This window comes from Vanessa cardui, chromosome 30 (assembly GCF_905220365.1).
Source record: "Vanessa cardui chromosome 30, ilVanCard2.1, whole genome shotgun sequence".
Taxonomy (NCBI): domain Eukaryota; kingdom Metazoa; phylum Arthropoda; class Insecta; order Lepidoptera; family Nymphalidae; genus Vanessa; species Vanessa cardui.
Window position 1 is genome coordinate 728038 of NC_061152.1, and position 25984 is coordinate 754021.

General features: G+C 34.9%; 1 protein-coding gene across 1 annotated transcript in view; it reads left to right on the forward strand.

Annotated features, from left to right (window-relative positions):
• The window catches only part of LOC124542278 (BCL2/adenovirus E1B 19 kDa protein-interacting protein 3), a 46925-nt gene that overhangs the window by 1287 nt on the left and 19654 nt on the right, over window positions 1–25984 (forward strand). The gene's annotated exons all lie outside the window — the stretch shown is intronic.

The window sequence follows — 25984 nt, forward strand, 5'->3', positions numbered from 1 at the left end:
TGCGGTGTCAGCAGGTGTTTTTATATTAAACCAGCAAAATCTAAATCAAATTAGGTATACTTTATTCGATAAGGCTTTTTACAAGCACTTTTGAATCCTTTAACAACTATATTGAGTGAAACTACCATTGGTTTTGAATATAGTTTCAACTGATAAGATCCAGCAAGAAATTTAGTAATTACCCTTTCAAATTTAAAATATAAAGTTATGCTAGTTAATAAGACCATAGATAATGTCTAAATATCAAGCTCCTCTAAATAAAAATTAAAATCATGATAAATATCCTGTAATTAATAACTGTAATATGTTACTTAAATACAATTGCATATGTATATATCCTGCGTGGAAGTCAACAAGTATTAGCTCAACAACTTTCTATCCTGTATTGAATAGTATGCGTTTTTTATTAATGCATTTTTTACAAACAATTTAAATTCACTAATTCGCTGTAATCAATAAATGCTTCAATATGATTTGATTTAGTCAAAATCTTTATATATACATATTTATCTTAACCATTTTAAGTTATAATTATTTACCGTTTGCTCATAATTAAGGTTTTTATTTTTATAATTGGTTAAATAGGATTAAAAAACGAGTGAACAATGCTATTGCTATTTTAATCTTTTAATCCGACTACTTGAGCCCAGTATTTGCGCTAAGAAGTTTGACTTAGAATTAATTATTTAAACACGGGCCAATGTTACTGGCTGGAACAACTGTTTGGACGTATTAGTTTTTTATTGTATTTGTATTGTAGCTTTCAGTAGAGTGAACTGTCTGTAATCGTCCTTCAAGAGACCTTTCCCTTTATTGCTCCTTCTATCTCTCTCTATTGTATTCAGTTTTATATAATATGTAGGATTTAAAGGATTTTTTTGGTGTCTATTTCATTTGTATGGGATTTTTTTATAACAATTTTGTTATTGTTATTGAATTATTTTGAACATTGTGTCCGGACGTCCATAGATACATCTCATTTTTCAATTGAGCAGATAGACATTTGCAATTATTTTGTAGTAGGTTTCATTTTATAATGTTTTGTTACATTTGGCACTTACCTACCGCCCACCTCAAACCCCCTCCAAGATACCTTTCCTTTATTACTCTTTATATCTCTCTCTTGTATACAGTTTTATATATAATTTAAGTTTTTGTTGTCATTTTAACTCGGAGATTTTTAAAGTTACCTTTAGTTTTTCAGTTCAGTAATTCATAGACGCTTGGCATTCATATGTTATTTTATAATGTTTTGTTACAGTTGGAACTCTTCTCAACATTTGAATTTAGATTTAGTTATGTTTTTAATGTTTTGCATATGACGAGTTATTGTGTATTTTTTTTCTTATGGTATAGGTTGGTGGTCACCATCACCCATAGACAATGACGCTGTAAGAAATATTAACTATTCTTTACATCGTCAATGTGTCACTAATCTTGGGAACCAAGGTGTTATGTCCCTTGTGCCTGTAGTTACCCTGGCTCACTCTCCCTTCAAATCTGAACACAACAATACTAAGTACTGTTATTTATTTATGACGAATGGGTGGTACCTACCCATACGGGCTTGCACAAAGTCCTACCACCAATTGTATCCAGATGTCCGTTGATACATCTCATTTTTTAGTTTAGTAATTCATAGACACATGGAATTTAATTGTAATAGGTTTGATTATATATTTTGTCTTAGTTAGAACTTTTTTAACGTGAACTGTCACTGTCACGTTACGTCGTAACGTGCGCGCACCTCCATACATATTCATGGACTCGACAAGAGTGACGAACCAGTCACCGTGACAAAAATCACCCGTGCGCGCTAGTTCTTATTGTGTATTTAATTTAATTATCATTTGTTTCGCGTTTTAAACTTATGCTATTGACCCTAAAATAACCTTGCAATTACGTTATGATAATTGACTTGTCATTAGTTCATTAGATAAACGCAAGATAGAGTTGCATATATTATTGAACCATTCTGTCATTTGATCCCGACGATCTAGTTCTATTATAATTAAATCAATATTTTGCGGTTATTATACCTTCATTTATATTATGTATGTATATGTACAGGCGGATGTGTAAATTGATCACCAGGCGTGTCCACTAGTCATAAACTTTATCCAATATTAACAAAACCTTTTCATCAAATGTCCCAATGCCTTGGGAGGTGAGAGAAACAATGAAATATGAAATTAATTTTAATTTGTTTTTAATATTGGTGCTTTCAATTATGTTATCAAATATCTTCGAGTGTTTTAGCAATTATAATTTATGAATTTGTTATTAATTCTCTGGAACTGATCGGGAATAATTTTTTGAATCATTTTCAACCGACTTCAAAAAGGAGGAGGTTATCAATTCGTCTGTATTTTTTTTTTTTATGTTTGTTACCTCATAACTTTTTACTGGGTGGACCGATTTTGATAATTTTTTTTTTGTTTGAAAGGTAGTGCTTCCCGTGGGGTCAAATTATAATTATTGTTATATTTGGAGTCGGTCTCAGTCAATAAAACCCTACAGTATATCTATCAAAAACAATACGAGAATACTTTAACAAATATGTTTTTTACAAATTACCTTTTACACAATAATATACTGGATCAATCAAGGGGCTCGTATCGCTTCTTTCTTTTGATTGTTGGGGCAAGGGCACCGTGGCTGACACCGGCTCCAAATATACCAATAATTATAACTACATTATATAATCGTAAATCGACTTTTCAGTAGTCTAATATTTTTCATTTCATTTTACCTAGGAGGACTCTAAAAATATGTAAAATATGCAATTATTTTTACTATTTTTAGTGCATTTTTATTTGTTTTAAAATAGTGTTTTGTTTGAAGTCGGTTTTTCTTTTTGTTAAAATTTTATTTATTATATGTATATTTTATATTATAAATGTGAAAGTAACTCTATGTGTCTGTTTGTCGCTCTTTCACGACCAAACTGCTAAACTGAATTTGACGTAATTTGATATGAAGCAAACTTGAATCCCAAGAAAGGACATGGTGTACTTTTCTGCCTATCACATGATAACCAACACCCTAAAACTCTAGCGAAGCCGCGGGCGACTAGTTGTCATAGATAAAGAGTTCTTTGCAAATTGGTAGCGTTACCTAGGCTCACTAGCTACTTCCATCATTCCATTTCCTTTATCGTTTTGAAGTATTATGAGCCAAGTGATATAGATGATGCAATTTTTTTTAGTTATAATATTTAATATGTAATAACAAATACTAAGGATATCGACATGTTTTCATTGTTATCTAAATAAGTGCTATAAAGATATTTTATTATTATAATAGTTAAATCTACATTGATATTGTAAATGCGAAAGTAACTCTGTTATCGATACACGCGTAAAACACTGAACCAATTTAGATAGAATTTATTGTAGAGATAGTTCGAGTCTCAGTTTACTAAGGCTCATATTATTAATTCACCCCTTCGACTGTGTAATTGCGACGGTTTTTGTGCTATGAGAACAGTTTCTTTTTTTCGTGCGGGTGAAGCAAAAAGTTCAGTTAGTATAAGAAGTCAGTAATTATATAATTATCAGATAGTAAAACAGAAGGCAGTTCGAGCGGTCGGAACATTAAGTGACACAAATACAATTGCGTATTCAAATTCCCGCGAGCGTGTGACGTAATTAAAGATTTGTTATAATACGTAAACAATTGATAAGAGAAGTGATAGCAAATTTGACGTATTAGCAAAAACGGTCTTTTCGCACTACCGGGAATCTTAATTAGCTTTGGATTTTGTATTAGTTTTTGTTGATTCACAACAATGTTTCGCAATCGGTAGTGCAAATCTTCTTTCACTAGAATATTGTATTCGTTTTTATTGATTCACTGTAATCTTTCTAGCCCTCCATCTACCTTTTGTTTTACGATCTAAAATATCAGTTGAACAGAGTAATTTTTCAATAAAGCATTGTTAGAAAACTAGGACGAATATGTTATTCTCACAATATGATTTCATACGTTCAATGATAGCGTCCTTTCTTACTTCGATCAAGTAGCTGTACTCAGCGGAAAGTAGCCTGATCAGAATATATTATAATGCTCTAGTCTGCTCAAACTCTCTCAAATAATCTTTCGTTAGGTATCCGATACAAACAAAGAGAGTTCAAGAGCGGGATCGGATTTGTGTGCATTTTGAATTGCAGAAATTGTAACATTGCCAATATCCAAACATAGTGCTCTTGTTGGAAAAGCTCAATATCTTTTCATCGTTTGGTACTTCTATATTAGACATTTTTATCTTTACCGTTTCGTAAATTCAAATCGCTTATAACAAAATCCATTAGAAAAAAAAGGCATATTATTCGATACATGATTTTGTAGATGATAAAAATGCTTGGAATTAATACCTGTTGACTTCCAGGCAGGATACATTACATACATATATAATTGTATTCAACTAATGTGATTGTATTTGTAATTACTGAGTTTCTTGCCGGTTTTTCTCGGTAGAATCTACTTTCCGAACCGGTGATAGCTTCATTTAATTGTTAAACGACGATTCAAAAGTTTTTGTAAAAGCACACTTGAATAAAGTTTTATTTTTATTTTTCAATATTATAAAGTACTATAACTAAAAAAGTGGTATCCTAATGTGGTATTCTGGTGGTTTTACATAAAAAAACGACATTAAGTTAGGTTATTTGCTTATATGTATTTATATCACGGGTTAATTTAAAAATTATCAAATCGCTGCTAACGATTTTGCAATCAGTAGTACACGTGTGCGTAGTAAGATAAAAATCTATTCCGTGGGTATACAACGCGTACTCTTTGAGAACATGTGACCCTGAACGTAATCTATGTTCAAGAACATATGATAGTAGTTTTTTAGACGAAGGTTGAGGAGAAATTATCTTGAAGTCATTTAGAAGTATATTATAGTAAATAGTTGTCAGTTTGTAAGGATTTCTGAGAATCATACTAACAGCAACAGCAGCCTGTAAATTCCCACTGCTGGGCTAAAGGCCTCCTTTCCCTTGGAGAAGGTTTGGAACATATTCCACCATGCTGTTCCAATGCGGGTTGGTGGAATACACATGTGGCAGAATTTCTATGAAATTTGTCACATGCAGGTTACCTCACGATGATTTCCTTCACCGCTGAGCACGAGATGAATTATAAAGACAAATTAAGCACATGAATCAGCGGTGCTTGCCTGGGTTTGAACCAGCAATCATCGGTTAAGATGCACGCGTTCTAACCGCTGGGCCATCTCGACTCTAATCATACTAAGCTATACTGATATTATAAATGTGTAAGCAACTCTGTCTGTGTTGCTCTTTCAATACCAAAACCACTGAACCGAATTTGATGAAATTTTGTATGAAGCAATCTTGAACTTCAGGAAAGGACTTTTTGCCTGACATATGTATACTTACACCCTAAATTGCGAACGAAACCGCAGGCGATTACTAGTATGATATAAGAGAGTATTTGTATGTATGAATGTTTGTTACTCAATCATGAACGACTGAACGGATCTGAATGTAATTTGTCACTGAGATTATAGTTAGTAACACATTGGATACTTTTTTTTGTCCTTAAGCAAATGGAAACTAGTCGATAAAGTCAAACTTATTGGTTCCATTTATAGGCGTGGGTAACTTATTTATGATTCTGGATATTTTAATTTAGAAATTAATTATGAAAACATGCTCTTAAGTCGTTAGCGAAAAGGTAGGTGTGTATTAGATATTGTAACTATATATATTTTTTTTATTCAGTGTTGCAATCTGTTTTTCCGTAAATAATGTTTAATAAGCCGTGACCCCGCGCCTTAACCCGTGTTTAATTTGTTTTATACACGCGAGCCTGTTTTAAGGACTTAACTTTATTATTATAATAGTTAACGTATGTTGTCTAAATTAATAAATTAAACTTTTTGTGTAATTAAGATTTTAAACTATACATATATGTAATAACAACAACAACAGCCTGTAAATTTCTCATTGCAGGGCTAAGGCCTCCTCTATCTTGAGGTTTGGAACATATTCCACTAAGCTGTTCCAATGCGGGTTGGTTATATAAATATGAATTAAATTTATAAAATTTGATGGTAACTCTGTCTGTCGTTACAATTTCACGCTAGTGTGAATCGAATTTGATAAAATATCATATGAAGCAAGCTTCAACTGCTAAGACGGACGTTTCTTACGTTTTTGCCTAACACCTGATGATCAGCCTCTGGAAAGCAAATATAATCTGCTTTGTAATTTTTTGATGTCTCTACTTTTGGCTGTCTCACTCACACTAAGACATCTTGTTAGCGTTTCAGTGTGCGTGAGATGTGTAATGTCGGATGGCACTCAAGCATTTGAACATGTACAGTGGAGCGGTTTCATGAGTGAAGAGATTTGAGTAAGTTTCATTGTTTTCAGTGACTCTTTGTTTAAAAAAGGATACCAGATAGATACCCAGATTGTATTGTAACAACATATTCACGGTTTTTTATTCCACACCTGTAATACAAGATATTTCTTGGTGCTTAATTTCATGATACTATGTCATTACCCAGAATAGTTTAGAATAGTCTACTTTCCATTTGCGAAGGTATGGGAACGGTGACTGAAACTGCAATATCTTTTGATTGCGCTGACTTAGAGGTTTGAGTTTTTTCACAGGTCCAAAAGACCTGAAAAAAGGTCTTGTTGCACAGATTAACAAGGAAGTGATCAGTATATAAATATATCTATATATTATAGGCAATCGTAGTATTTTATAAGAGCTGGTGATGCCAAAAGTTTTCAACTTTCAGTGAGGATTCGTTTTAGTATTCCGTCTGCGATATTCTATTAACTATTTATGTTCGGGCTTTCCTGAGAGCTTGGAGGTTTGGATCCCGGTTTTACTGTAGATGTAGTTTTACGACGCCATTTTTATTACATCTTACGACTAGCTATCGTTCTCGTCTTCACATGAATACTACACAACTTTTGGATTGGAGACCAAATATTTTGAAAAATTCTGACTTTATTTCGGTAGTGAATGTTGCAATTCTTGAGTTTTCTCGGCTATAATAAGTTTGTGTCATACATGTAAACTTTCCTCTTGAATCATTCTGTACATTGGTGAAAACCGCATTAAAATCAGTTGCGTAGTTTAAAAGATCTAAGCCTACAGTCGTTGAGAAGTGACTTGGTTTTATACTATTGTAGAATAATCAAAAATATATAAACTAATTGTCCCATTATATAGTGTAGCTCCGTGTATGCTTGTCTGTGTAGCAATACTCAAATTACGGTTTAAATAGGCATAAGGTACATACTATATTAGCTACAAAGGTTCGTGGTGCGTTTTTGTAAGCAATGGTTAATATTTCTCACAGCACCAATGTCTATAAGCGATAAAGTACCATCATAAAATGGTTCGGTAGCGCATAGGGGGATTTAAGGGATAGTTATGATTAGGTCCTTATGAAATTGGCATTTGTCGTGCTGACCACTTCTGAAATATCTCGTCTTCGGTTAAGAATTCCAAATTCAAATTTATAAATGAATGTAGCGGGAACGTTTGATTTTTGAAAGCAGTTATTCATTTGTTTTTTATATTTCTTAAAATAACTTACCAGTAAATGGTCATTTGCTGGTAAGTTGTTACTAATTGTTTAAATGTATTCTGGTGTAGTTTTTCGGAAAGTTGTGAGATTGATGAATAAGAAATTCGCGATCGTGTCGTGTAACTGTTTGGACTTTGGATTCACTTTCCGGGGTAGGTCATATGTTTATTAACATTAATCTTAAATAATGTTACATATCATGAGAACCTTTGATAACATTTGCCTACAATTTGTGACAATATGTTAATTAACATGTGTTCGATATCGCTATATATGATAAGACAGTCTCTCTGCTCCGTCTGTCTGTCTGAATGTTGAATTCAAAAACTTTTATTTATTTTTTATTATGGTATAACTATATTATGGACGAGCATATGGGCCACCTGATGGTAAGTGGTCACTATCATCCATAGACAATGACGCTGTAAGAAATATTAACTATTCTTTACATCGTCAATGTGCCACCAACCTTGGGAACTAAGATGTTATGTCCCTTGTGCCTGGTTACACTGGCTCACTCACCCTTAAACCGGAACACAACAATACTGAGTACTGTTATTTGGCGGTAGAATAACTGATGAGTGGGTGGTACCTACCCAGACGGGCTAGCACAAAGCCCTACCACCAAGTAGTAAATAATAACTAAGTACTAAACGGATTTTGATAAGGCAACACCAGTGAAAGGATTAATTCATTAAGAAGGTTGAGGTTTCATTCATAGCGACTTGTGTAAAGGTAAAAAAAAGTATGAATGTGAATGTTTTGTATTTTATTCTACACATATGAAGCCGGCATAGAGAGCTAGTTGAGTTACATAACGTGTGGCAGCACAATTAGATAAATAATAAATAGGCGTTAATTAAATCGTTTATGATAATTGTAAATGTAGTTAGGGTTCAGTGTGTTAATCTTTAGAGGATTCTCTAAGATATTAAGATTTGAACGCGAAAAGTCAATAAATCATGAGGAGAACTTATATTTGTAATAGTTGTGATGGCATTTCAATCGAAAGTAACACTCTGTAAGCTTCCCACTGCTGAGCTAAGGCCTCCTCTTCCATTAAGGAGAGGGTTTGGAACATATTCCACCACGCTGTTCCAATGTGGGTTGATGAAATACACATGTGGCAGAATTTCTATGAAATTAGACACATGCAGGTTTGTTAACGATGTTTTCCTTCTTAAATGAATTATAAACACAAATTAAGCACGTATAAAGTGGTGCTTGTCTGGGTTTGAATCTGAAATCATCGGTAAAGATGCACGCGTTCTCACCACTGGGCCATCTCAGCTCGACAGGCGTATTGGGTATGTAAGAAGTGGATAAAATTTCTTTCTGATATTTGACGGTCGACATTTATGGCGTTTTGGGTTTGTCCTTAAAAGTAACCTGTGAATGTCTCACTACTGGACTAAGTTTGCCAATCCTTTTGAGGAGTCATCAAGCACATGTAGGATTCCTCGAAGATTATCTTCCGAGTTCCATCAACAACAAAAACAAAAATGTTGAGATGGCCCAGTGGTTAGAATGCGTGCATCTTAACCGATGATTGCGGGTTCAAACCCAGGCAAGCACTACTGTTTCATGTGCTTAATTTGTCTTTATAATTCATCTCGTGCTCAGCGGTGAAGGAAAACATCGTGAGGAAACCTGCATGTGACAAATTTCATAGAAATTCTGCCACATGTGCATTCCACCAACCCGCATTGGAACAGCCTGGTGGAATATGTTCCAAACCTTCTTTTCAAAGGGAGAGGAGGCCTTTAGCCCAGCAGTGGGAATTTACAGCCTGTTGTTGTATTGTTGTATTGTATTTGTATCTTCCGAGCTCCATCATTGACTAATTTACGTGTTCCAACTCGTCCATCTAAGCTCATCTCATAGAATAGATCTGCTGTAAATATACGATGTACTTTTTAAATATTGTTATCAGTTACGAAGACGAAATTTCCCTGTAAAGATTATTTTTAAGAACTGATTAAACGTTTGGCCTTGAATATAAAAGCGATAAATGTCGTTAGAAGTGTTTATAATGTGGCGTGTTTTGCGAAAGTGTTAGATAATGTGGGGAAGTAAGGTTATGTTATCGAGATTGTTTTTTTTTTATTTGTTACAAGTAGTCGCGCGGTTTTGCGCGCTTTTTAGATATTGGTTGTCATGTGTTAGGCAAATAGTAGCCTTTGCCCTTTCTTGGAGTTGAAGTTTGCTTCATGCCAAATTTCAGCTAATTCCGTTATACGGTTTGACCGTGAAAGAGCGACAAACAGACAGAAAGAGTTACTTTCACATTTATAATATTAATATAGATTATACTAGTTTAGGGTGTCTTTGCTTTAGTTTAAGGACTATGTCTTCAAATGTTTGCTCTATACGAAATTTCATAAATTTTGTTAAAGTGATTTGTCTGTGAAAACGTAACAGATTTACTGTAGATTTTATTTCATTAATATAGATTATACCATTTGTCTAGAATGGACCTCAGATTGTGTCAACTAGCAATAATCGCATTTCAGAGTAACTTCATTGGTTAAGCAATAGCTTAACAAGAGACAATAGTCTCTAAGTAACTTGGTGGTAGATTTTCTGAAATATCGTCTGGGTATACTCAGTAGGTATTAATAGTATTTTGAATAGATAATAGATTAAAAAGACTTGATACCTTAGTTCAAGGAATAGTCAAGATGTCTTATGGCACCAATGTTATTGCTATTCTTGAAGAACACAATCTTCTATGGTATTTTTTTAGGTATATTGTTTGGAGTATTGATTAACATTAACCTCAAAACGAAAAGACCATATTCATGGAACCCCCATAGTCACTGTAAAAGCTTTCCGACAAAGTGCTCGAGAGTTGTCCGTTGATTCATTCGATATCGGCTGCGAATATTACTTTGACCTAAATGTGACTCTTAGTAACACAGGACCCCGCATGGATTGAACAGTAAATTGGCTCAATGAATAAATTGCAGACCAAAGACCCGCCTATATATAGCTTGGATGGTCTTATTTAGATCTATTTTAGTATAATCAAATGTAATTTTGATGACAAAGAATCTTATATCAGATGAGCGGGATTTTAATAGCTAAGTCGGTTAGCTATTAAATCCACTTATGATTTGAAACGTTTATTATTTAGAGCATATCTGATGTCCTAAGAGATTGAAAAGTATTGATTGTTATGTAGTTAGCATCGTAGTAACAATGTTTTGGTGAAAAAGGCATATTCTTCGATACAGGATTTTGTAGATGATAAAAAAGCTTGGAGTTAATACATGTTGACTTCCAGGCAGGATATATTACATACATATATCGTATTTAACTAATATGATTGTATTTTTTAAATGTTGGAAAAAAGTAACTATTGAGTTTCGTGCCGGTTCTTTTCGGTAGGATCTACTTTCTGAACCGGTGGTAGCTTCGCTTAATTTTTATATGACGATTCAAAAGTGCTTGTAAAAGCCTACTTGAATATAGTTTATCTTGATTTTTGATTTGAAAGAATACCTTGTGTTGTCGGCATTCAAATTTAACAGTTGAATTTCGAGAATTAACACGATCTTTTGTTGATTTTGGTGCACAAAAATCTGTTTGTAGTAGATATCAATTATTGTGACGTCATAATACTGATTATTCGTATAACAGCTCGTATTGTTGGTCTCTTTTAATGCGGTCACGGGCTCAGTTCTTGCGACTGACGCATACGTGATATGCTTTTTAATTAAAAGTAGCAGATTGTTTCCTAATGACCAGAATGATCAGCTGCAATCATCAGACTTTAAAGATATAAGAGTGGTGTACCAGGATACCAGGAATGGAACGAAGTTGATTTCGCTATGTACTATGTAAATATAAATTGTATGTGTGAATTGAAAATGATTTTAAACTGAATATGATAGAAAGAGAGAGAGAAAGGAAAGGGATAGGAAGATCACCTAGAGAGGTCATAATGCTTTTTCCTTATGATGATGAAGATGATCAACCAGTCCACTCTACTGTAAACTTTAGACGTTTTTGTGTAACTTGAATGCATGCAACTATAACCTCATTTTAAACATAACCCATAAGTCCAAATCAATCCAAGTGTGTAAAAGTTATGAAACAGAAAGTGAACCCGTGAAATGTTTCCAACATTACACGATTTTGTCGTAACTTTAACGACATAGCAATAACATGCTTGTAAAATTTACGACACCAGTCTGCGCGGAAGATTGAATGAATAATGTAATTGAATGCCTTATGAGTCTGCAAATTTCAAACTTTAGGTTCAATACCCAGACAAAGCCAAATCGCTTTTTAAATATATTGACGACCTCCGTGGTCGAGTGGTGGGTACACTGGTTTTTATGGACACGCTAATCCGAGGTCCAAAATTCGACCAGCCGAGTCGATGTAGAAAAAGTTCATTATTTGTCTCGTGTGTGGGTGTTTGTGGTGCCGTCGTTATTTCTAATTTCCATAACACAAATGCTTTAGCTACTTATATTGGGATCAGAGTAATGTATGTGATGTCCAATATTTATATTTATAATTTTTCAGTGGAAGTTCATTGTTGTGTATTTGACAGTGTCAATGCCGGGAGCATCGCCTCGAAGTAAATGTCTTTGTTCTGAGTCCGAAATTATTCCGGTCGTGTCAGAATTGACAGCCAAGATAACATGATCTCTCATGGTTGGCACCGCTTTGATTAAAATTCTTAGTGACTATGGGTGAAATTAACTTACTTTTAACAGAAACAGTCAATATATAAAAGGCATTTATTTGGCCATTCTAAAATAACTTCCATAAAAAACTGTATTATGCAAATACTTCGCAAAACTAGGTAACTAAATTGTCTAAAGTAATAAGCGCTGGTTCTTTAAATTTTAAAAACAGTTTATATTATATTCTGTTGTTGCTTAATGCTTACAGCAATAAAAATTTATATCGCGTTGATAATGAATTTAGTTTTTAAATAATATTCTTAATATTTTGTATTCTGCGCAAATAATAATATAACTATCAGAGATCTACTCCAAGTCACGGACAAAAAACAAGTTGTATATTTTTAAATTTAATTACAATGCAGCTGTTTTTATAGTAATTTGAATTCGCGACAAAAAAATTTAAACTAAAATTTAGGTACAAAAATAAAGGAGAAGTTTGTAAAATGGTTGAGAACCACTGACCGCCGATTGCAAATCGTAAATGCAAAATAGTATATTATTGTTCTACATAAAAGTTTTATCGTAATCGTTGCAACAATGTTGCATGTTGTCGCATGAGGTTGAGTTGAGACATGCAAACTCCCTTACATGAAATATGCATGCGTGAATAAAAAAAAATAACAAGGCCGCTTTCATCGCGCACGGGTTGAAAGTACCAGGCACTCAGAGATCTTTAGGGAGTTTATTCCGTACATTATGAGTTTGTTGAACCCGAAGGCGAGACGTCTAGGTTCTTGACCTTAAATGTTCAAAAGTTGATATTGTAAAACCGATCGATATACCTGTTCGCAATTTATGCACTCCTAGTACTTTCTATGATGTTTTTTTTCCAAGATAATAATTTCTTTAGAAAATCAAAACATATCTATCTTATCTTTTATTGTTCCCACATCTCGTTTATCCAGACAATACGTTTATTTAAAAACATACTATATCTTATCTGTATATAATGTATGTCTTGTTCAGTAGTAACGTCTCAAGGAAAATATATATCATTATAATACGAGATAAAATGGTCAAAATTAGTCAGATAATCTATACAGATAATATATATGTGAAAGTAACTTTGTCTATCTGTTATTCTTTCAGCTAAACCTCTAAACCGAATTTGATAAAATTTTGCTACGAAGCAAGTTTAAAATCCAAGAAAGGGCAGGCCATTTCTGCGTTATATCTGACAATGAATAAATAAAAGCGCCATGTTATGATTATTTGGCAGTACAATTTTGTACCTAAATCCATGTTCAATTAAAAAAAAATAAATAATTTATATATTTATAATATAGTCTGTGTAGTCTGTTAATGGATCGTTTAGTTTCGCAGTTAGAGCGTTACTGATAAACACTGATAAGGAAGACGTGATCGCTGGCATGTTTCGATATTCGAATGTTGACCCTATTAGAAAGGGATGCAGCCTTTTTTGTCTCTTTCTAAACATCAAACACGCATAATTAATGGTGTTTAATGATTCTGTTTTTGTTTATAAGGCTTGGTGTACACATATTGCTTTTTTTGTTTTGAAATCTATACATATAATAAAACTGGAGTGTCTGTTTGTAATATTAAAATAGCCCCTTTTTACTCAATGCATATGTGTGTACACGGAATGTATACCAAACTAACTTTTTTTTACAATTTTTGTCTGTTTGTTTGTTCCGGCTAATCTCTGGAACGGCTGAACCAAATTTGATGAAATTTCGTTTGAAGCAAATTTAAACTCCAAGAAAAGTCATAGGCTATTTTTTGTCTGTTACATGTCAACCAACACCCTAAAACGGGCCACTACTAGTAAAAAATAAATATTTTACGATGATAAAAAAACAAGAAAAATGTAAATGAAATTTTAGTTAAATCTCAGTTACTAACCTCTTTTTGTTCCAAATAATAACTGACATTGGGTTTCCTCTGACCCGACATCACTTTCCTCACGATGTTTCCTCTGAGTTTGTACGTAATCATCTTTTTTATCACTGGACCATCTAAACTCTTGTGATTAACGGTTTTAAGATCATTTCAATACACATATGTAGATGCATTTTAAATTACCAACAGATATTCTAGTCCAAGATTTTTAAATATAGATTTAGATTTTAGAGTGCCCCCCAAGTATAAAACCGAGTTTCTGTCGCCCGAAACCGCGAGCGTTAGCCGCTATCTTGGAAAATGTTTTTTTTTGCATATATCTCGGAAACAATAAGTTTTACGTTAAAAACCGAAGAAATCTTTTTTGTAGAGAACAAAATTTCCCACCTTTTTCATACCAAACTTTTCCTCCTATTGTTGATATTTTCCGAAAATTTTTTTTTAAGTAAAGGGTGCCCCCTCCGACATAATCCAATAAAAAAATCACGTAGAAGGATTTTATGCAGAGCGGACCGATTTTTGGTGCTAGAATTCCTGGAATATTCGTTAATAACGGTTTCCTCTCTAGAGCGATATGACTTCTGTTTTCCTGTTACCTGTTTCCTGTAACTTGACGAAATAGGTATAGTACGACACAACTTAGATGTAGCATCGGCAAAATTCGTAAAACCGATCACATCCGAATTGAGTACGCTATACCAAATTATCAATATTAATTTCTCATGCGAATATGATCTTTGCATAAACGTAATAACTTGTAATATCATATGACCTAATATATTTGTCAATTTGACGCATGAATTTAAATACACGTGCTTTCTCTGACGCGTTAATCTATATCGACGAATAGCGTCGAATGGCGCGATAGGGAGCTATTTCTATTGGTTGTGTAAATCGGCAGTAATCGGTTTTAATTTCATTCCATTGCATTTTCCGATGCTACATCTAATTTGTGTCCTACTATACGTCCTTATGACGTAAATTTATAGGGCTCTACTAATCCCGTTGGGGTTTAAGCACCTATTTATAACATACTAGCGACCCAACCAGGCTTTACAAGGTTGGTTTTGATACTAAATATACTAAAAAAATGTGTTTATTCACGACTTTGAAATTTACAAAATGGTCAGTGTTTCTCTAGTATATTGTGCATGTATTATACGTTTAAATCTTCGTCTTGAATCAATCTATCTATAAAAAAAACCGCATCAAATTCGGTTTGGTAGTTTCAAAGATCTAAGCATACATAGATACAGACAGCGGTGAGCGACTTTGTTTTGTACTGTGTAGTGATTCTGCCGCTAAACAGTTTCGATTGTATTCCGATCGAACTTCGATCATTTCTCACAGATATAATCCTCACTTATAACTGAGTGCCAATTCAACGTATACTCTATTCCAATCTTAAGAGGAGAAGAAAAAGAAAATAGACAACATTCGACAGCGAAACGACGCGATGTCATTGGTCGAGAGCTTGATTAGTCTGTGACGTCACTGCGGATTTGCGATTGTCGTTTTAAATGACAAGAAATTGTTATAGGAACTTTGGAAGTAAAATTAAAGTGTATATAAGTAGTAAAGTGCAATAGTATTATATTATAAATAGAGATATATTAATCGTTAACTCTTAGTAGTGCACAATATAGAGTTATTAGCGAATCGTGTGAAATATGTAAATATGAGGTTTGTTTAACTTTATTCCTCCTTCAATACGTTACGATAAACTTCTATACATATAATAAAATTTGAGTGTCTGTTTGTAATATTAAAATAGCCCATTTTCACTCGTTGCATATGTATGTATAAACGGCACACAGTACATATACCAAAATAACATTTTTTACAATTTTTGTCGGTCGGACCGATTTTGACTTAACTTTCACTGGCAGATAGCTGATATAATAGGGATTAACTTAGGCTACAGTAATGTTTTTTTTTTTTTTCGTTAAATCGAAACGTGTATTTACAAGGTTACGGGCACAGTTGTTTCTATAAAAGAATCGTTCGTTAAACTGGATCACGGTTTGATGGTTTGCTAGGAAAATTTGAGCCTTAGGGTGCTATGAACTCGATTTTCCTGTCCTTGGCAGAACAAAGGCGCGTCCTGGTGTTGTAATGATTGTAAATTATTCTAGTTTCGATCCGGCCTGTCCGTATCGACTTCCTATAGCGCCCAAGAGAACAATGTACGTTTTATATCTGTGTTATATTCTGTCTATGTTTGTCCTTATGTCAAAATTGAACTGGACAATATTTATTGTTGAATATTTGTCTAAAGCATGCTTTTTTTTTAATGTTGGTCAACATCACGTACATTACTCTGATCCCAATGTGAGTAGGTATAGCACTTGTGTTGTGGAAGATCTGAAGTAACGACGGCACCACGTATATCCAGACCCTTGCTGGAAAAACGCGGGGGTGTTATGCTACTCCCTGGAGCCCTAGACGCCGTATTTACCCACAGGAACGACCAGACCGAAGACGATATAGAACATTAAAAAACTTTTTCTAAATCGACTCGTATGAACCCGGGACCTCGTTGTGGCGTGCCCATGAAAACTGGTGTACACACTCGACCACGGAGGTCGTGAAATGTATGAATAGGAGTACTGTATATAATGTTAAATCGTTTGATAAACAGTTGTCTATCTGTATGTAGATGATGCCTCCGATGTAATCCTTTGCATCAGTGAACAGAGCTATTCAAGAGGAAGGTTTGTGTGTATCATACATATATTATAGTATATAATATTATAGTACAGAAAAGACGCGGCTTTTATGTGTTATATCTCGAAAACATTTAAGAATTTGTAATTTACGTTTTTTCTTGAAGCTAAAACTTGTGATTTGACTCTTTTTGTAATGTATGAAACCGGATAACTAGTCAATAAATAATATAAAATTCTCAATAAATCAGAACATCAGTATACGTCCTTTTACGAGCATTCGGAAAATTAAAAAAAAAATGCATCGAATATATAACCTCCTTTTTCAATGTAGGTTAAAAATAAATTCGCAACGCTGCCAACGGTCATTGTACGCGTTGTTTATGTTCATTCGACGCTTGACCTTGGCAGAGAGAAGACGTGTTTATTGTCACGATAATATGTGTAAATACATTGTTTATCGCGCGGAACTCGTGGCAGATATAGCGATACTGTATATGTATTGAAATATGACAATAATAATATATGTTTGAGAATTAATAACGTTTTGTCAAAAGATATGTTAATTATTACCGTTACATAGTATGAAACAAAGTCGCTTACTGTTTGAATGTATGTATGATTAGATCTTTGAAATTACGCAACGGAATTTGATGCGGCTTTTTTTATTAGATAGATTGATTCAAGAGGAAGGTTTTTGTATATAATACAGATATAATATAATTGTATATAATACAATTTACTTGGTGGTAGTGCTTTGTGCAAGCCCGCCTGGGTAGTTACCACCCACTCATCAGATATTCTACCGCCAAACAACAGTACTCAGTATTGTTGTGTTCCAGTTTGAAGGGTGAGTGAGCCAGTGTAACTACAGGCACAAGGGACATAGCATCTTAGTTCCCAAGGTTGGTGGCGCACTGACGATGTAAGGAATAGTTAACATCTCTTACAGCGTCATTGTCTATGGGTGATGGTGACCAATTACCATCAGGTGGCTCATTTGCTCGTCCGCCAACCTATACCATAAATAAATACATGTACAATGTAGTAGCGAATGTCTGAAAAGCTGTGAACGTTGTAAGACATTTTCCAATATGTTTAGTATCAGCATTGCAACCGTTTGAAGCGGGGGCGGGGGGGGGGGGAGTTCTTCGCTGGTTATGTATTAATGATGGTCTGTTTGTTTTACGTCATATTTTGAACCGTGAAACTACTTTTTCATTATCAATGGAGAATAGCAAACGGCACACACTAGTGCGCAAACACAGATGTTCAGTCGAAAAGGTTCGTCACCTTAAGATCTATTTCCGCGTGCTCAGTACGAGCGATAATCTGCTTTACCGATCTAGAATGACATATTGCGTCGCAATGATTCGATGTTTAGATTCAAAAGGTACTAAGAGTTTAAGACTTGGTAAAGGAATTAATTTGAAAACTGACGAAGGTTTTCTTACTCTGATTGTGCATTTGTAATTCTCATAATCATGAAATGACAATCCTAGGAGACTTTCCGTACGAGCTGCTTATAAAGTTTTACAAGAGATAATTCTAGTCTTACTTGGTGGTAGTGCTTGGACTTTAGGACCCATTTATGTCAGATTGAAAGATAAAGATTCAGTGTAACAACAGATAAGGAATAGGACTTGTTTCCAACGTTGGATCATTGGTGATGTAAGGAATGGTTGAAATTTTATATAACGCCATTGTCTTTAGGGTTGGTGACCAATCACCAACAGGTGGTCCAATTGGCCGTCAAACCAACCAACGTTTGAATGGTATAAAGTAAGATATTACTAGATAGTACTGGGAGAAGTAACAGCCTGAGGATTTCCCACTGCTTGGCAAAGCCCTCTCCTTTTTAAGAACGTTAGGAGCATATTCCACCACGCCGCTCTAGTGCATGTTCTTGTATAGTCACAATACGAAGTCTAGTCTAGAAGAATGGCAGTTATCATCAAAATTCTTCCTAGTCGTTTCCTCATTACTGAAGGACGTAACCACCATGTGTTTAGCTCTCCACCTTCCTCCAGTCATTCCAATTCTTGCCATTGGTATGCAAGCCTGTACACTGGATCCTGTGTATTATGAACATTATTAAGAAATATTAATTACTGAACGTGTATTCGTAATTGGTTGCGTGATTACTGAACATATACAATATAATATAGTAGCTGAGTTACGTCCGTTACGATAGTATGCGTTTTGTTGGCCGTTGACCTAATTTGTTTAAAAGTTATATAGTAAAGAAATCTTGGATTGAAATCTTTCTATGTTGTCTATATAATGTATAATTATGTTGTCTATTAACATATATAGCCTTATGTATGTAGAAGTAGTAGAAACAGCCTGTAAATTTTCCTCTCCCTGTGAGAAGGTTAGAAGCATATTTCACCACGCTGGGCTTCAATGTTAGTTGGTGCATGTAATGTACGTAACTCCAGTGGCGGCGTAAGGCGTGGGCGGTGTGGGCCACTGCCCGAAAGGGCCTCGCGCCCGAATTTTGAAAAAGTACAACATAACATTGGGATCAGTAAAGTAGTAAAAGTAAAGTAAAGTAACAGCCTGTAAATTTCCCACTGCTGAGATAAGGCCTCCACTTCCATTAAGGAGAGGGTTGGAACGTATTCCACCACTCTGTTCCAATGCGGGTTGGTGGAATGCACATGTGGCAGAATTTCGATGAAATTAGACACATGCAGGTTTCCTCACGATGTTTTCCTTCACCGCCGAGCACGAGATGAATTATAAACACAATTAAGCACATATATATAGTGGTGCTTGCCTGGGTTTGAACCCGCAATCATCGGTTAAGATGCACGCGTTCTAACCACTGGGCCATCTCAGCTCGCACTTGGGATCAGAGTACTGAAAAAAAAAACAAGCTAAATTTATCTTGCCCACATTAAGATTTGATCTTGCGCCGCCATTGGTTAACTCCATAGCGCATCATTTAATAATTATCTTTAAAAATGGAATTTTTTTTTTTTTATAACAATAGTTATTCGATGAGTTCGATGGTAGAAATTACGATGAGTATTAGAACATCAACAAGTTATGAACAAAACGGAATTATTGTCATTAAATTTTAAATTTAGAATAGTTTCCTTTTTGAAATCGATTAAAAATTTAATTAATGATTCGAGTGTTTTTAAAAATATTTAATAAAATATTTTCAACAAAATTAATTTAAAAATAGAATATTAAAACGTCTACACTATGCCTTAAGAATTCAAAAATTATTGCATATTTTTTTTTATCTCATTTACATTAGAAAGTGTTCACGTTTCTTTGTGATTTGTATTCGAAACTATTCGTTCTATTTTGAACTTAAAGTCAGGGGTTTAAGGTTTAAATTTAAATGATGCTCGATCGTTTCGGGAATATTGCCAGATACCTCTTCCGTACACGTGGTCTCCTGGTACTCGTAGTACGCATCGGTTGATTTTAATACGTATTTTGACGTCAGTCGGTCGGTCTGTAACCGTTTAAAAATAAGCTTAAGATTGTATTGATTGCGTCTCTTTTTATTGAATGACTAATGAGCATATTTACAACAACAACAAACAACAACGGCCTGTAACATTCCACCACGCTGTTCCTATGCTGGTTGGTGGAAAACACACGTGGCAGAATTTCTGTGAAATTATATAAATTCAGGTTTCCTTCACCGCCGAGCAAGACATGAATTATAAACAAATATTATGTACATAATATATATAGTGGTGCTTGCCTGTGTTTGAACCCGCAATCATCGGTTAAGATGAACCCATTCTAACCACTGTTCCATGTCGGCTCTTAATATATTTAAATGATTGAAATGAAGGGAGAGGGTGTATTTCGGTCAATGATTCACCTACTAAACCTTTGTCATAGTACTACATTAGAGAAAACTTTATAAAAATCAGTTCAGTAATTTTTGAGGCGCGAAGAAAATAAACTTTAAAAATTTCATATCAAAATTTCTTATATGATAGGACAAGAACAATTTGCTATCTCTTTCTAACTGTAGCGAGTTAAACAAGGATGGAGGATCTAAAATGAAGAAGGCCTTGGGAGTGTTTTGCTCAAAATGTCACCTAATTAAATAGAACGCTTAGTTCAACCGATTTTATATGAAGCAATGTATTGTTATTGTCAATTCGACCTTACTCTTTAATTTTACATACAGTTTATTACATGTATATGTAAAATAAAAGATATATGGATGTAATTATTTCATGTTTACACAATTAAAACAACAAGTAAAGCCTTGGTTCTGGACTAAGGGACGTACGTTTGGGTATTTTGAAATCTCCTGCAGATACATAGTTGCCTGGTACTTGTGTGTGCCCAAAAGTCGCTTAGAATTCCAATATAATATAAAAAAAATTAAAACCAACTTCAAAATTATACAGCTAGTGAACTAAAAATATATCTATGAAACTACTAGACCGATTTTAATGAAACTTTCATTGTTTCCTAAGTCGAATTAAAAATTATCATCTCAATACGACTGTTAGTTTTCGAGTAATTCGTACACAAACATACACTTATGAAACGTCTTCGGATGCCTACATGGAAAATCAATGTAACATACATACATTTCGAACTGATAACCTCCTTTTTTGATGTCGGTTAGTAAAATAACGCCAGTTTTTCGGAAATCCACTGTGATCAGTATCCAACCAAGACCAGATCCGACCAATGGCAACGCGTTGATTCGCTGTCAAAATTTAGTTATTTGTTCCTCTCTCATATGTTATGGCGCAGTAGTTAGAACGCGTGCATCTTAACCGATGATTTCAGGTTCAAACCCAGGCAAGCACCGCTATGTATATGTGCTTAATTTGTGTTTACAATTCATCTCGTGCTCGGCGGTGAAGGAAAACATCGTGAGGAAACCTGCATGTGTCTATTTTCATCGTAATTCTGCCACATGTGCATTCCACCAACCCTCATTGGAACAGCGTGGTGAAATACGTTCCAGAGCCTCTCCTTAATGGTAGACGAGGTCTTAGTCCAACAGTAGGAAATTTACAGGCTGTTACTATACTTTACTTTTTATATACCTCATGCGTTTTCGTAGAGCTAATAGAACAAGATTATACACATAAATAATAAGTATAATTCGATTGGTAAAGTTTCAAGTATATTTTTTTTTCGTCGACTACAGAAATTATTGTAATTATTTAGCAAATTTACATGTAGGGCCATTCATTTACGACGTAATACTATTTTCGCTAGTTTTTGACCCCCACCCCCATAATACAAAAAAGAAATAGAATAGGCTGACCCCCTCCTGCTCTATTTAATATTTATTGAGTAAGAACATACAGGGAAAAAAATCACGTTTGGTTTATTTGTGTACACCGGTTTTCATGGGTCCGCCACTCCGAGGTCCCGGGTTCGTCCGGCCGAGTCGATGTAGATTATCATTAGTTGTCTACGTCGTCTCGGGTCTGGGCGTTTGTGCCGTCGTTACCTCTGATCTTCCACAACACAAGTGCTTTAGCTACTCACATTGGGATCAGAGTAATGTATGTGATGATACAATATATATTAAATTAAAAAATAGCTAAAAATGCCTCATGTAATTTGGTATCGTTCTGAAATAGATACCTGCTGTTTTTTTAAGGCTTTTCAATAAAAACTTGACAAACAAGTTCGCATATCAAATTCGCAAAAATATATCTAAAACATTAATAATTAAAACGCAATACCTTAGCTTATAACGTATTGGATTTCGCCTCCAATAAAAAACGATAATAAAATGCTTTATGTTTACTTTTTTTAATGGTATAGGTTGCCGGACGAGCATATAGGCCACCTGATACTAAGTGGTCACCATCACCCATAGACAATGACGCTGTAAGAAATATTAACTATTCCTTACATCGTCAATGTGCCACCAACCTTGGTAACTTGTTATGATATAATAGGTAGGTTCGGATTTGCAATTTTAAAATCACTTAATTCTGCTGACAAATTTTGTTTTATATTATGTTAAATGATTTCCTTATAATGTCGTGTTTTTTTTTTTGTTTTTGGATTGTAACGGTGAAAAAAGAAAAGTTGGTGTTTTATTTATATAATGAGTAAATGCGTCTGTTTTGGTTTGTATCTTACTCGAAGGGCGTACGTGACTCAGGGCTCACAGCCTTTGTTCGAGATGCAGAAATTGTATGCACTTAATGATATACGGACTTTTTATAGATTTATTTACCAACTAGCTCTGCTGCGACCTTGTAAGCGTTTGAATTTAACAAAAAAAAAATTCTCAGTTACTCCCTATTATATCAGTTATCTGCCAGTGAAAGTCCCGTCGAAATCGGTCCAGCCGTTCCAGAGATTAGCCGGAACATACAGACAGACAAAAGTAAAAAATGTTATTTTGGTATTTGCACCGTGTATATATACATATGCATTGAGTGATAAGGGCTATTTTAATATTACAAACAGACACTCCAATTTTATTATATGTATAGATTAAGGCGCCTCCACGTTAAGACAGTCCTGTAAATTTCCCACTGCTGGGACTTTCATTGGTAGATAGATGATGTAGTAAGGAGTAACTTAGGCTACAAAAATAACTTTTTTATTCAATTCAAACGCTTACGAAAACAGGTGCAGCTTGTACATAATTAATCTTTTACTTGGTGGTAGGGCTTTGTGCAAGCCCGTCTGGGTAGGTACCACCCACTCATCAGTTATTCTACCCAAATAACAGTACTCAGTATTGTTGTGTTCCGGTTTAAAGGGTGAGCGAGCCAGTGTAACTACAGGCACAAGGGACATAACATCTTAGTTCCCAAGGTTGGTGGCGCATTGACGATGTAAGGAATAGTTAATATTTCTTACAGCGTCATTGTCTATGGGTGATGGTGACCACTTAACATCAGGTGGCCCTTATGCTCGTCCGCCAATCTATACTAAATGTGAAAGTAACTGTGTCTGTCTGTCTTTCACGACTAAACCGCTGAATAAATTTGATGAAATTTGCTATTAAGGAAACATGAACTCCAAGGATATAGGCTACTTTTTTTGCCTGGCACATCACACAACTACAACTTTTGTATAGTATAGTCCATCCAATGTCGTGTCAGACGACATCAAATTTCGACCAATGAGCGGCGAGTAGTAGGTTATTATTGACCAATTAGTAATGAGGATTCCGTTAAGAACCTGACAAAACTCACGTCCTCATTGGTCACGTCTCCCTCGGCACGTAGACACTGACCGGAGCGTTGTGGGTCATGAGTCGCGTGACGCATCACTGTGATTTTATATACGCTGATAATCGATTATATGACGACCTCCGTGGTCGAGTGTGTACACCGGTTTTCATGGGTATGCCACTCCGAGGTCCCGGGTTCGTCTGGCCGAGTCGATGTAGATTATCATTAGTTTTCTATGTTGTCTTGTACCTGGGTGTTTGTGGTATCGTTACGTCTGATTTTCCACAACACAAGTGCTTTAGCTACTCACATTGGGTTCATAATGTATGTGATGTTGTCTCATATTTATTTATTTTATAAATTCGGATGGGGCGTCTTAATGGGTTTTGAAAATGTAAGCATTACAGTATTTACACCGAGTCAATTATATCTACACTAATAACTTAACAGTTTATTTTTTAATATTCTTACTAATTTCACTAAACATACTACTAAGGACAAATGGAATTTTTTAATATGATATTTTTCGGTAAATATGTACTAGAAATAAAAAACACAACTTTCACTGGGTTCCTTAACTTCTACTAAATAATATAAAATGCATTTTAAAAACCAGTCAAATAGCTCATTAAATTAAAATTTATAAAATCAAAATAACCTCAAATCGAAATAAATTTCTTGAATATAGTGTAAAAGGGACCACAATATATCTATAGTACGACACAACTTAGATGTCGCATCGGCAAAATTCGTAAAACCGATCACATCCGAATTGAGTACGTTATCCTAAATTATCAATATTTATTTGTCATGCGAATATGATCTTTGCACAAACGTAATAACTTGTAATGTCATATAACCTTATATATTCGTCAATTTGACACGTCGATTTACACGCACTCGCTGTCTCGGGTCGAACTGACGCGGGAATCTATAGCGACGAATAGCGTCGAGTGGCGCGATAGGGAGCTATTTCTATTGGTTGTGTAAATCGGCAGTAAACGGTTTTATTTTCATTCCATTGCATTTTCCGATGCTACATCTAATTTGTGTCGTACTATACCTTGACAGCTCATCGATCAGAAAGAAAGTTCCAGGAACATGAGTCAACTGCTAAAGAAATGTATAAATAAAAGAAATACTCTCGAACAAAAGAATATTTCCCAAACAAAACGCATTATCGATAGCGATCCATGCAATACATTAGTCAGAGTTTGAAATGTGACAACACTAATTGGGCACGTCACTAATGACGTTTTTGAGACGTCCGACGATGTCGAAATGACTTATCAATGTCATATATATATAAATACTAGTTTTTGCCCGCGGTTTTGCTTGCGTTTTAGGGAGTTTTTGTCATGTGCCAGGAAAGAAAAGTAGCCCATGTCCTTTTTTGGCAAGTTTGAAACGTACCAAATTTCATCAAGCTTCAGCGGTTCGAGTCGAGATGTCCCAGTGGTTAGAACGCGTGCATCTTAACCGATGATTGCAAGTTCAAACCCAGGCAAGCACCCCTGATTCATGTGCTTAATTTGTCTTTATAATTCATCTCGTGCTCAGCGTTGAAGGAAAACATCGTGAGGAAACCGGCATGTGACAAATTTGATAGAAATTCTGCCACATGTGTATTCAAACAACCCGCATTGGAACAGCGTGGTTGAATATGTTCCAAACCTTCTCCTATGAAATTAACCATTGCAGGTTTCCACACGATGTTTTCCTTCACCGCCGAGCTCGAGACGAATTATAAAAACGAATTGCCTGGGTTTGCACCCGCAATCATCGGTTAAGATGCATGTATTCTAATCACGCGGCCATCTCGGCTCTTTTCTTGGCTTACCTCAGCTTTCCTTTGTGACTACACAGACGGCTCATTGATTTATTTGCAAACTAAGATGTTATGTCCCTTGTGCCAATGCCCTGGCTCACTCACCCTTTTAAACCGTAACACAATACAAAGTATCGCTTCTTAGCAGTTGAATTATGAATGGATCGGATGTACCCAAAAAGACA